At 41.5% G+C, this 12281-nt stretch overlaps 1 protein-coding gene across 3 annotated transcripts in view; it reads right to left on the reverse strand.

Moving 5' to 3' along the window:
• Positions 1 to 5427, reverse strand: part of DUSP16 (dual specificity phosphatase 16) — an 87044-nt gene extending 81617 nt beyond the window's left edge. The window contains exons 1-2 of one of the 3 annotated variants that reach the window (XM_069489832.1): positions 4998 to 5427; positions 3654 to 3804 (exon numbers count right to left, since the gene is read on the reverse strand). The gene's annotated coding sequence lies outside the window, so the exon portion shown is untranslated. Of the gene's footprint in view, positions 1 to 3653; positions 3805 to 3861; positions 3931 to 4997 lie in introns of those variants that run through there. The other 2 variants (XM_069489833.1, XM_069489834.1) reach the window with 2 other exon arrangements.
• Between the last annotated feature and the right edge of the window lie 6854 nt (positions 5428 to 12281).

The following is a 12281-nucleotide window of genomic DNA, read 5'->3' on the forward strand; positions in this document are numbered from 1 at the left end:
AGGAAAAATTATAAGTTTAAGATATTTTCAGTGAAACCACTACAAATCTTTACACCACTACAAATCCCCTACAAATCTTTGAGGAGACATAATTAAGCATACAGAACACAAAACAGTCTAAATTTGTCATCTGATTCCTATATCACCCAGAAAAGACCTGGACAGGTGTTATCCCTAACCCTATTTTACCTACTGGTAATCAACTCTAATAGCTTACTTATATTTTTTATAGATTTAGTCCTTTTTTATTTTTTTAGAGACAAGCTCACACTACACTGGGCTTAAGTGATCCTCCTGACTCAGGCTCATGAGTAGCTGGGACTACAGGTGCCACCACGCCCCACCCAATAGCTTACTTACACTGTCTGCACATCTTTTGTTTTGTATGCTCTGTACTGTCAAAACAATTATTCTTGGAATTTAGCTTCACTTTGTAACACTATTGTGATTATTGTTCCTAATGAAGAATCTAACCTAAAAATATAACCCAATACATGAAAATCCTAACTAAACAGTAAACAGTGATGTTAACCTCATTGCAAAAAACTTGAGCTCCTTAACAAATGGCAGCAAAAGAACTGTGGATGAATTGAAAAAAAATCAGCTTGCATGGTTCAACCTAAAGAAAAAGTCACATAGGTTTCTTTACTGAAAAGCTGGGTAAAGTGAATTAATGTGTAGAATTCTATTCAAATTGGTTTGGACTGAACATGAATATTAAAAAGTTATAATATTCATCAGAATATCATAGGCAAAACAGGTTATTCACAGAAAAAGTGGTAGTCTAGCCCTCTATAATTTCCTTGACCCTGATCATTACCTCCATTACTTATTAGTGACATCAGATTTTTCATGTGTTGTTTATTTTCCCTCTTGCTGTCCTCATTGTTTCTTGTCCTTCTGCATTCTCCCACTAGAATATAAGTTCCACAAGGGCACAAACTTTATCTTATATTCTACTGTAAGGCCAGTATCTAGCACTCAGCAGAGGCTCAACACAGATCTGCTGAATGATGAAATGGGTGAATAGCCTCCCTCTCTGACCTCTCATCTCCCCCACTTCCCGTTAACCAACCTTTAAAGCCAAGGTCAAATTCTATTATTTCTATGAAGATTACCTCCCAGAACCCTCTTTCTCTTTTTATACCAAGAATTTGGCACTTAGGGTCTGTCTAATAATTGTTTCCCTTTGCATATGTACATATCTCCCTTAAAATTCTTATAATCCTATTCTCCTTAAGGACATGGGCCCACGTCCCCAACTTTTGGTAGCTACCTCAGCACATTAAATAGTAGACCATTAATAAATGTTTTGCTTGATTGATTTATGTCTTTAGTTAATGCAGAATTCAGTTAATCCAGTTAATAATCCACATAACTGAAAACAGGCCATGATTTGTAGTCAGTCCCCTTTTACTTTAAATCTATCTCTGGCAATTTCAAGTTTTATATTCTTATATAATCATAATTTATGTGCATCATTTACCCATTCCCCTCTCCCAAGACTAAATTTTTTTATGTAATAAAAAAAAACCTAGTGACTTTTTGGTGATATTTATAATGAAGTTTCTAACCCCAATCAAAAAGGGGGTGAAATTTCATTTACTCTCTTCTTGTTGCTGAGGCATGGAAGGATATTTTTCCATTTATGCCTTTTTCCTTTCATGCCAAGATGTATCCCATTTCCTTCTTTACTGATCATACCCCTGGCAAGCTTTTATTATTTCTTTGTACCTGTCCTTAGTAATCTGTTTTAGATCCTTCTTTTGAGCCACTCTTGTTTCCTCCAGTCATTTATTTGATTAAATTTCTAACTCCCTGTCTCAATCACTCTGTGTAGAAGAATGGCCTCTTCTTAAAGCCTGAGCCTGCTTCTTTAAATTTAGCCAACCTTTTTGAACCTCTCTTCACACAGCCAACCCTTGATCATCTCAGCTAATGAAATGTATAAAAATAACAGATTATCTACAACACAAGAAAGTCAGAAAAAAATAGACATCTGGCTTTGGAACGTATGTGTAGCTTTGGGCAAGATTTACTTTCTTAATTATGTTTTTGTTTAATTCAACATTAGTAAGATTTTCTTTTATAATGGAGAATATCTGTCTCAGTTTTAAAATTTGATGTTATTTTTTTAAAAAGTCAATCAAGCATCATCTGTAGTTTTTCCTGTGAGTCTTTTTAACTAATTCCCTCAATCCCTTGAAATCTGTCATAAAATCTGTTTTCTGTTTCCTCTGATTTATCTCCTTTTCTTGGGATTCTGATCCAAATCAGTTTACCCTGTATTAACTTACTTTTTCAATCTAAAGTACCTTTTGCTTGAGAATGCAAAGCATTTTTTTTTAACAAACCTGACATCATGAACATAAAAGCATTTTAAAAACATTGACTGTCCAGTAAAAATTTTTTGTCTAGATAGCAAAGGATATAAAACTGTTTTTGTCAGATACTGTAGGAAAACTTGGGGTTCCAAGGTAAATTACACCGGTAATTCTAGCAAACTGTATTTAGTAGGATTTCATGATTAGTTGAAAACAGAAAAACTTTAATACTGGTCAGCTTCATCAATATATTAATTCCATATACTAAAAACCCCATGGCATTTAATTCCCAATACAGGCACTTATAGAAAGCATCAAAACAAATTCACACATAAATCCTGCCCCTTTCTCTGGCTCCAGCCTAAACTCAGCTACCTTATTAGACCTACTCTTAAACCCTGATCCTGGCCTCACTTCCACTCCCAACCATCCCACAAATAATTTTTACATGTATAGGAAAAAGGAAAAAAACTGGGTTTTAACAGGATCTTCTCTTTTGCCCCCTTCTCAGTTAATTGCCATTAAGCTTTTGGCCAAAGAGACCCCTAACCCCCAATTTCACATGACTATTTTTCTTTTACAGGTACTCAATTACATTCACCAAACTGAACCAAAGGACAAGGACTTCCCAAATTGAAAAAGGAACAAAACTGGAAAATTCTGCAGTTCCGTTCCTAGCTCCCTCCATAATTATGCATTATCTGAAACATGAAAGTAAAATATGTACAATTTTAAGCGAAATCAAATATTTTACTTTGAGTTGCTGATATACCAGAGGTTAAAACTAAAAATGTTTAAATATTACCACAGTTTACACATTTTTTTTGCATCTGAATGTAGGTTTATGGTGCTTGAACCATATTTTCATATACTATTCACATTACCAGAATTCAAAACAACCTCATTTCTAATTTTTCCCCCATGTGCAATTTTTGTAAGGGCAAATTATTTTACCTAAAATCCAACTCTTGGGCCAGTGTTGTTTAGCCCAAATTTTTACATAAGATGCTAAATATTAGCCAAATAAATTATTTTAATAGCAACCTTCCACATTGTCTTCAAACTCAGTAAATTCCACAACTGTATTTAAAAAACAAAACCCTTTCACAGTGCCTAGTCACATTCTGTCTAAAACACCTACACAAAGCCATATATTCTTAGTTTTTCATTTTACTTTTCCAGCCTGCTGCCTTCACCAAATACACAACTCTACAAGCCTCAATTACAGCCTTCCAAGCTGTGTCCACCAATATATGCAATTCTCAAGGAAAAGTAAATAAGTAAAGAGTAATTAACTTAATTAGTAAAAATTCTTCTTTAAAAATTTACCTTAACTTTAACAATCTCTTTTCTTGATGGAGATGAAATAGCATAAATCCTTCGAGGCAAAGTTGTCATCTACATGTACTCTTCATCAGCCCATAAAGTGTGGCATAAAGAGGCATTTTTCTGACAGTCCCCCAAATAGTAGTCATAAGGTCTTTCATGGATGGTAAATTTCACACACACGGAAAAGGAAGAAGAGAAAGAAACATACCCGGTCATTTTCTAAACAGGTTTGATAGGTTTGGTTCACTTCTAAGAGCGGAGTATTTACTTATAATCTTTTAAAGCAGAAGTGGCAGCCGGAGCACTGGGTAAATAAAAACTTCATAGAGTTTTAAAACCCTGCATCTTAACTCACTTCCCCTTGGTTCAAGGGGTTGGCTCTGCAAACCTCACGGCAAATGAGATTATGCAACAGGTTTTTCCTCCCCACCTTACTTATTCATCACAGGCTGGTTTAGAGGTGTGCTTTCTCCAAGCAATTTGAGACACCCAGGACTTTAAAACGCCAACGACCTTTGCAGATGACGTTTCATGAACTTCTTTAGGATTTTGCAGTATCCACTCTTTTTCAGATCTAGTTGTATTTTCTCAGGTTCTTTACCGGCTTTCTTTAGGAAATAAACCCAACATCTTAGGTTTTGCATATTTTCCGCCGTGATGTTTTATTACATGAAACTACACCTGATACACAGACCCTCACTTGTCTCCCTGGGCTTTTTTATTTCTCACGTTTTAGAGCTAACGTAAATAAGCCACTAGCGCACTGGGTCCCCCAACACCATGACCCGAGCCGCTGAAGGAAAATTGAGATTTTTTTGGTTGGTTGAAGAAAGCAGCACCGTCACCACCCAGGTGGCCTCACCGCTTACCCCAAAGGCGAATTTGGGATAATGAGAACAGTCAGGCCGGGGCCCCACTTGGCAGGCGTGTTGTGTAACAGTCGCGCCTGCAAGTGAGCAGCTTCGCCCGCGAAGGTGCCGCGTCCCGCAGCGGTCACTCCCCTCCGCGGGGCCGAGTCCGAGCCCGCTCCCGCACCGTGGCACGCGCAGGGGCGCATGGACCGCGACCCCACGCCGGCCGCACGCCCCCTTCCCGCTCGGGCCGGCCCCCACAGAGGCCTACACCCCCGCCTCAGAGACTCGCGCGGCTCCGGGCCGCGGTCGCCCCCACCCCGCCTCCCGAAAGGGTGGCCGGGGCGCCCGGGACGGCAGAGCCCGCGGCGCCAGAGCGCAGCGCCCGAAGTCGGGGCGCGCCGCGGAGCGTCCATGCGGCCGGGCAGGAGGGCGCCCCGAACCCCGCAGCCTCCCGCCCGAACACCCCGCGCGGTGCGCCCAGGCCACTTACTTTTGGGGCTGCCGACCTCCCGACTCCCGCTGAGGGAAACGAAAGTTGTCACGGCGTCTCCCCTCGGGCCCCCCTCGCCTCCCGTGCTAGCGAGGCGCCGCCGCGGAGCCGGGAGGGCGGCTGCGCTCCCGCTCGCGTCCCGTCCCGTCGCTCTCTCCTCCTCCTCTTCTTTTCACTATATTATCTTCTCCTTCTCTGAGGGGTGGGTGGGGGCGGGAGGCTTAGGAAGAGAGGAGACGTTTTCAACTTTTCTTCACTCTTTCTCTTCCACCCTTCCCCCCATCAGCCTTCAAAAAAATGTCGAAAGGGGTGAAGAACTTGAGGAGGTAAAGGTGGGGGACCGCGTGGTGAAAGGGGAGGGGAGGGAGAGGTGATAATAATCGTTTAAAAACTGATTAAAGCCCCCCAAGCAGTGATACACAGAAAGAGGGGGAAAGGCAGGGGGGGTGGGGTGGGGGGTTGGGGAAAAGAGAAAGAGTCGCTGGTCAGGAAACTTCAAGCGCGGATGAGGTCATTGGTTTAAAAATAAAGAGATGGCGTCACTTGAAACCAATCCCAGTGAATGAACTCAGCAGAGCCCCGGGGAAAGGAGGAGACAGGCGAGGGCAGGGCGGTGGGCGGTGGGCGCCGGGCGGGGCCGCGCGCCCGCCCGCCCATCCCGCGGCCGCCCGAGCCCAGAGCGCGGCTCCGCGCCTCGTTTCGGCAGCGCGGGGAGGGGTCAGGTCACGTTCCCTTCCAGAGTTCGGCGACTCGGAGGCAGGTTCCGCGGGCGCCGCTGGGAGGAGCCGGGGCTGCGGGAGGAGGCGGCCCCGCGGCTCCCCTCCTCCTCCTCCTCCCGCGCCCGCGCGCCCGCCGTCGCCTCCCCCGCCCCCCTGGGCTCGCGCCCTCCACCCCGGGTCGGGGTGTCCGCAGCGCTGCGCCCCAACAGGTACTGAAGGGTTTTGCCCCCACCCAGACGCAGAGCCTTTCCCTCCTCCTTGGGCTGTTTCCAGCCGCCTCACCGACGTAAAGAAAAGCAAACACTGATTTGAGAGAGTTACTATCGCTCTCTAAAAAGTCTGACGAGTCTATAATGCAGGGCTCTGCCGTCTCTTAGGAGAGAAGTTACAGATACTTCAAGAAAAATCACACTAGTGTCGGCAGGCATTCAGCTATGTGTGTTTGCGCTATGAAAGCCCGCACATGAATCTTCCTAAATTACTTTGCTTATATTTACAAATATGAGTACAAGCAGCCTAGAATTCTCTTCAAAACTGTTTTCTACATCGGGCAGCACAGAATCATCTTCAAATCAGATCACAGCTTCACTGCCCTCTTGAGAGGTGCAAGACCCTTCCTGATTTAACTCTACATACCTCATGCATTTTTTAAAATTTGAATTCATTAAAATAGCTTTGTTTTGAGACGACATTATGCACTTCAGAAAGCCAGAGACCTGAGGTGGTGACAAACCAGGACTTGGAATCACTGAATAGGACAATCGGAGCTTTATTCCTGTGTTCTTTGAGCATTTGAGCATGAAGCTGCTTCTACTGAGAAGTACTCACGTGGATATCACATAAAGATGTGATTAATGATGGAAAAGCACGCCAGAATTTATGTGTAGGGATACTCTAACTCTTAAAACATTCCATCTGCAATGTACCGTACTGGGACACCGGCCCCTAAAGCACTGTTCGCTGTGAGATAGCCACGTGGACACTGCCTGAGTGTGGACTTTTTTTTTAATTGGCAAAAGAGCTGAAAAGCAGGTTTGGGGTGAGTTAGAAAGACAATACAGCTTTGTTGCTACTTTTCTGCTTTTAAATCCTGCAACGAAAACGCATTCGTTATGATTGGTAATCTAAGTTTAGTATTATGGGCTCAGCCTCTGGGAATTTCTGACCCATTTTTTAGAGAAGGAAAAGGAGCCCATTTGGAGATGGGAGACGCACTTCTGGCAGTGAAGGCCTCAGATGCAGAACCAACTTTCAGCCTGTGCCTTTGACCTCTGGACTTCAGTTGAGGGGAAGCAATCTCTCCCGCTGCTCCCTGTCCTCTGGCGGCCAGAACATGTTACTGCAGCCTCGTTGGGATTGCTTGTGCTCCGTGAGTAAACCCCGAAAAATCTAGTAACCATAGCTCTGCTGTTTTTAGAGTGGTTTGGAGGGGGTAGTTAGAAAGGATCTGCACCTCCAGTCTGCTTAGTTGGAAGTGTTGGGATTTTTAGGAAGGAAGGAAAACATTGTCCTTGTACCAGAGGTGGAGATCGTGGATCTTGCTTAGATGAAATATACGGGAATTTATGATATACCCTTCACATGCTGCAGCTCCAGTTGCTTTACTTTAACTGACACGTCTTGAAACCTTTCTCCCCTTTCCTTATCTATACAATGAAGTTTGTGTAATGTATGCATGTATGATTGCTATCATGGGAGCCTCCTCGGTGTATTTCATCTAGTTAGAGAAATAAGATATAAAGCTAATTAAAAGCTAAATGAATGATTGACTAGCATACAACATTGGTTAGAAGAGTCTACGGGAGAAAAGGAGCAATGTAAGCTGGGATTGTCAGGGAAGTCATCTTATGAAGAGTTTTGACCTTACCCTTAAAGGACAGTTAAAATTTAATTTGGGATAAAGAAGTCAATGGGGAGACTATTCCAGAGGGAAAATGTCGTGAGCAAAGACATGGAGGTGGAATGAATAGTGAATAAGGTGTATTCAGGTGGGAGATGAGTGACCTGTCCAGTTGTAGTAGAGATGGGTGTTTAGCAATTAGGTACGAGGTTAGATTGAAGAGATACAGAGGCACATTGTGGAGGTACTTGAATGTTAAGATAAATGGCTTGTTACCAGCCCAGCAAGTTAAAGGGAAACCATTAAAACAAGTTTACTTCACTGAAGAGTACTTTTCTGCTTCTTCTACTTAAACAGTTTCTATACATACTAACAATAAATAAATATGTTGAAATAGAAATTAAAAACAATATCATTTACAGTTGCTCCAAAGAATATGAAATATTTAAGTATAAATCTAGCAAAACATGTACAGGCCCTGTATGTTGAAAATTCTAAAAAGTTGATGAAAGAAAGAAGACAAATAATTGGAGTGACTTACTGTATTCATAGATTAGAAGAACCCATAAAGATGTCAATTTTTCCCACAGTTATCTATAGATTTAACATAATTCCCATCAAAATCCCAGCAAGTTTTTTTGTAGACATAGACGAGCTTAAACTCAGACAGTTCTAGCACATCTAGAGGCATGAGTGAGTGCTAGATTCCCCAAAGGCAAAGGAGGAGCTCATATACTTAGGGAACCAGCAAAGCAAGGATTCCAAAATTTACAATCGAATAATCTAGAAAGAAGCTATTTTCACTTCAGTACATGAAAGTGTATGGTTTAGTTTTGTTTTTAGTTAGAGTTAAATGTGAGGGAGGAGCACAAAATTTTTTAGTTAGAATTAAATATGGGGGAGGAGTGCCATAATCTTTAGTGTTTAAACCCTCTTAAGGCCTTAATCCATCCCTGGCTGAAGTTTATTCATTCATTCAACAAACAGTGATTGAGTGCCTATTACCTGTATGTGCCAGGCACCAGGCCTAGCTCTGGGAATGTGGTTATAAATGAGATAAGAAAGGCCCTTCCATCAGTGGAACTAACAATCTAGTGGGGAGAGAAAACAATAAACAAATAAACAAAAACAATGCCCAGGACTGTGACAAGATCGACTACATAGGGAAAAAACTGGGTGAGGTGATAATGAATGATTGAGGGTGGGGATGAAGGTAGTTGAGGAAGTTCAAGGGAGGTGGGGGGGCATTTGAATTGAGACCTGAAGGATGGCAACCAGGGAAAGTGGTCTGGGCAGAGGAAACAGGTCACTCTAAGACCCTTCAGCAGAAACAGCGTGGCTTGCAGAGAGTTGTGTGTTCCCAGAGCCAAAGAGAGGCCAGTGGGGCTCAAAGGTATAACACAAGGGTGGGGAGGAGTCAGACTATGTAGAACCTTGTAGTCCATGGTAAGGAGTGTGGGTTCTATTCTAAAAGATTTAAATAGGCTAGTACATGATCTGATTTATGAAGAGGAAATTTAAAGTAAGCATAATAGGTTAGTTTTTAATAATATTCTATAAATATTTTTTATTTTAGCAGCTTCCTTTTCCAATAGGAAGAGAGTATTTTTGATAATGTAATCTCCAGGGATCCCTTTAATGTACCCAAATCAAGTGCTCTTAGCCCAGGATTCAGAGATTCCTAGACAGTAAATGGGTGGGCTTTAGAAGGTATAGGAGCCCCCTGAAATCTTGTGCATACATGCTTATGTGTGTTTTTCTGTAAGTGGCTCCCTAGGTTTCAACAAATTTTCAAAGGATTTTGTCACATGCAAAAAAGTGAGTAAGACCCACTTCACATATAAGTCTTGGCTGTGCTTTTTGGATAGTAGTTGCTGCTGTCATCTTAGGGTTCATAGCCCTGTACAAACAAATTGTAGTTCTGGACAGAAGCAAGCTCTGCCTCAAAGAGATGACACTATATTGGAGGAGGGTAGTATTTGCCGCAGAGTAGGAGGGAATATTCCACGAGTTTGCCAGTGAAGGAACTTCATGGAAGAAAAATTGTATCTGTGTAATATGAGAACTAGAAGATACCTAAGACATTCCCTGGTACCATCCCACTCACGTTACATGTAAGAAAGTGAAGCTCCAGAGAGGTTAAGTGGCTTGCCCAAGGTTGCACAGCTAGTTAGGGACTAAAGTAGGATTACAAACAGGTCTCCCAATTCCCAGCTCCTCATGGAAAGGCTTATAAAGGAACTGTACCAAATATTGAGCTTAAAAGTTTAATGGGAATTAAGTGTTCATTCAATTCAATTGCACAAATAAATGCCTATTCCTGAGGAAATGGAAGGAAAGAGGTTCAAAAATGTGTAAGTACGGGCCGGGCGTGGTGGCTCACACCTGTAATCCTAGCACTCTGGGAGGCAGAGGCAGGAGGATCCCTCGAGGTCAGAAGTTCGAGACCAGCCGGAGCAAGAGTGAGACCCCCGTCTCTACTAAAAATAGAAAGAAATTAGCTGAACAACTAAAAATATATATAGAAAAAATTAGCTGGGCATGGTGGCACATGCCTGTAGTCCCAGCTATTCAGGAGGCTGAGGCAGAAGTATTGCTTAAGCCCAGGAGTTTGAGGTTGCCTTGAGCTAGGCTGACTTACTCTAGCCCGGGCAACAAAGCGAGACTCTGTCTCAAAAAAAAAAAAAAAAAAAAAATGTGTAAGTTCTCAGCCCTGAAAGAGATGAAAGACATCAATATTAAGATGTACAACCAAGAAAGTAAATAGCAATAATACTCTGTGTTATCTGGTATATCTGATCTTTTTGTGGCCTATGTGTAAACAGCCACAATAACTTACACACTAGATGAATTTTCATTTATGAATTTGGCAATTATTTTAAAAATTGGCAATCCCATGATTAAGTCAAGAGTGTGGAGAAACCGACTTTCTCAATACTGCTGGTGAGAGCATAAGCTGACATAACTCTTCTGGAAGGCAATTTGGCAATATGTTTTCAAAAGTCTTTTAAAATGCATACCCAGCAATTCTACTTTAAGAATTAGTCTTAAGGAAATGATAGTACTATTTCCAAAGACATATGAATAAAGGTGTTAATCGTAATGTAAAATAATGGCTAACATTTATTGAAAATTACGTCATTCAATCCTCACAACTATTTTTACCTCCAGTTTACAGCTGACTTGCTCGACATTGCACAGCCGATGGACGAGCTGGGATCTGGGTAACATGCACTACACATCTAAGCAGAATCAAGATACAGCTTTACAAGCTGTATCAAAGGGCTTGGACTTTATTCAAGGCAAGCAATGGGCGCACCTTTGAAAGATTTTAAGCAGAAGTGGCAGGATCAGATTCACATTTTGCCACGTAAAGAATGATGGGGTCCGTAAAGCAAGATAGGAAACAATTGTACAAGTTAGAGAACTAAATGGAAATGGAGAGGAAAAGGCAGATTCAAGATACTAAAAAGCTAGACTGAAAAGGACCAGTTAGGTAGGAGCTGCTGAGGGGAAAGGCAGCGTCAAGGGTGACTCCTAGGTTTCTGACTTGGTTGGATGGTGGTGCTGGTTACTGCGGCCAGAGGAAAGATGAGAGGCTGAATTTTAAGCATGTGTGAGGGGCCTGTGGAACCTCAAGAGGTACTAGGAGGCCACTGCATTTATGTGTCTGAAGGTCAGAGGCAGTATCTGGGGGAGAGATAAGGATTTGGGATTCATTAGCCATATTTCGTTGCAGTCATGGCCAGTAGATGAGATCACGGGGAAAGTGAGAAAAAAAAAAATGTTGGCAATCAAGGGAACTGTGAGGCTTAAAGCTCATAGGGAGGCTGAGGAGGAGAAACTAGAGAAGTAGAAAGAAAAGCAATGAAAGTGGCGGTTACAGAAAGCAAGCCAAGAAAAGAGTTTCAAGCAGGGAAAGAGTGTATTTCTGGCGGGTTAATACCTCAGGGAAGACCGGTGAGATAAGGACTAAAAAGTCTTTCTTTGATTTAGCAATAAAGTGACCATGGAGAGGGTGGTTTCACTGAAGACAGTCTTGCAGAAAGCAAGATTGCAGTGAGTTGAAAAGGAATGAGAAGGAAGAAAATGGAAACAATGAAATAGAAACTACTATTTCAAGAAGGTTGACTGTTAAGAATAGGATAATATCTACTTAGAGACAGATGGAGAACATTTCAACCCTACAAAAATCCTAATGACCTGATAACCAGTCTAAGGTTTTGTTTTGTTTTCTTTTAACGAAACAATTCATAACAAACAGGGATTAAAGAAATGAGAAATGAGAATTTCTTAGTTGCAACCTCAGGAGAGTTGCAGATGGACTTTCACTACCTACAGCCCAAACTTTATTTTTAGTATTATGTGGAACACACATTTGGGGGTTTTGTCACGGATGTTTTGACAAGTCTTATGATAACTGTAAAATAAAATATTAATAAAAGAATTATTTCTAACATAAGATGTATTTTTCTTTTAAAAGGCTGAAAAATACTTTTATAATCAGAAAAAAATAATGGTGGTAGTAGGGGGAAAATAAATAAATAAAAGGCTAAAAAAGATTTGTTAGTAATTACTTGCAACTTTTCTCAATTGCTGACTCCAACTCACAAAACTTTAAATGTAAGTGACAAATACCTAAATTTTTTATTCTGCTTCCAATTATCCTAAGGATTATATACAACTTTCATAAACTTCAGAATAAAATTAAATTTAATTCACTTC

Source organism: Eulemur rufifrons, chromosome 16 (assembly GCF_041146395.1).
Source record: "Eulemur rufifrons isolate Redbay chromosome 16, OSU_ERuf_1, whole genome shotgun sequence".
Lineage (NCBI taxonomy): Eukaryota > Metazoa > Chordata > Mammalia > Primates > Lemuridae > Eulemur > Eulemur rufifrons.